General features: G+C 37.9%; 1 protein-coding gene across 1 annotated transcript in view; it reads left to right on the forward strand.

The window, feature by feature from the left end:
- The window catches only part of LOC101861010 (bifunctional 3'-phosphoadenosine 5'-phosphosulfate synthase), a gene marked incomplete in the record, with an annotated part of 92,902 nt that overhangs the window by 32,100 nt on the left and 59,543 nt on the right, over window positions 1-1,259 (forward strand).

The raw sequence follows: 1,259 nt of genomic DNA on the forward strand, positions 1-1,259 counted from the left end.
ATTATTATTATTATTATTCTAGTTTACCCATACAAAACGAAGTTGGTGGTTGGCGGGTTCTCTGGTGTGGTTTGCTCCTTCCTTCTTTCCTATCGAACATCTGTCGTCCTGATCTCTCCTTCTCTTTTGTGTTTATTACTCTCTTGTAACACCTCTAATCTTCGGCATTTATATGACCTTATTGTGTTGCTAGTGCCGTTAAACTCTTACAAAAACTAAGATATGAAATGATGCGGGTTCAGTGCTGTCTCAGCATATTTTTATCGAAAAAAAAGAAATAGAACGAAGCGTTTTCAGTTTTCTCCAACATGAGTCTGTAATGGTTTTCTGGATTTTGCGAGTTGAAATATTGTCCAACTTTGTCTGTCCATATTCTTGGCTGGATGATAACATGTAGTACATATTATTTTGTTCTGAATTGATGCTGCAAGTTAGAAATAGGGAGAATGTTACATAATTACGAATTCCAGTTCGTGTATAGGGGCTATTCACCCAAGTGTTATCTGACCCACTTACTCCAAGGTTACTTTAAGGTATACCATTCACGTTTTTCTTGAAACGTGGCACCTGGACTGGCACAAGTGTACCATATTTTGATATATATATTTTAATATTTTGTAAAGTAGGGCGCTTATAATTATACCCCCCCCCCACACACACACACATACACACTCACACAAAGGTGTTTCTGTGGTCAACCAGTATGTCAAATTGGCATCCTCCTTTATGCTCAATTTTGAAGTTTGCTCGTTAATCTATTGTGATATTTGAACAAGCACACGTATCATAGTAAAATTCGTAAGTGCTGGTAGTTATTGGAGGGTGCCACTGGTGTCTTACTTTCTTTAGTCTCGCTCTGTTGATTTGTGTCTGTTGGCTTTATCCCAGCTTCATTATCAAATGATTTTTGCTCTCTAAAGGTGCTCGTTTTTACTCTATCTAAGGTCATGTGTGCTGGATTTAGTTCTGGTTATGCGAGAGGACAATATTATTTTATGGAGCGTCTCGGTTTTTCTGCTGGGAAGTTGTTGTATCCTTCTGTGTCAGGCCGGATTAGCTCTGACAGGTAGAGTAGAAGCCCGCCTCCTAAATAATCTAAATTGTGTCTATGGGGGCGTAAAACACTTACTTAAAATAGAATGGAACAAAGTAGGTAAAGTTGGTATTGTGTTGATGTGCTTGTCTATACTGGAAACATGTATTTAAAATAATTTGAATAGATGGGTTGGAGTTGGAAGGCATATTTTTAGATTGCAACG

Source organism: Aplysia californica, unplaced genomic scaffold (genome assembly GCF_000002075.1).
Source record: "Aplysia californica isolate F4 #8 unplaced genomic scaffold, AplCal3.0 scaffold00004, whole genome shotgun sequence".
NCBI lineage: Eukaryota > Metazoa > Mollusca > Gastropoda > Aplysiida > Aplysiidae > Aplysia > Aplysia californica.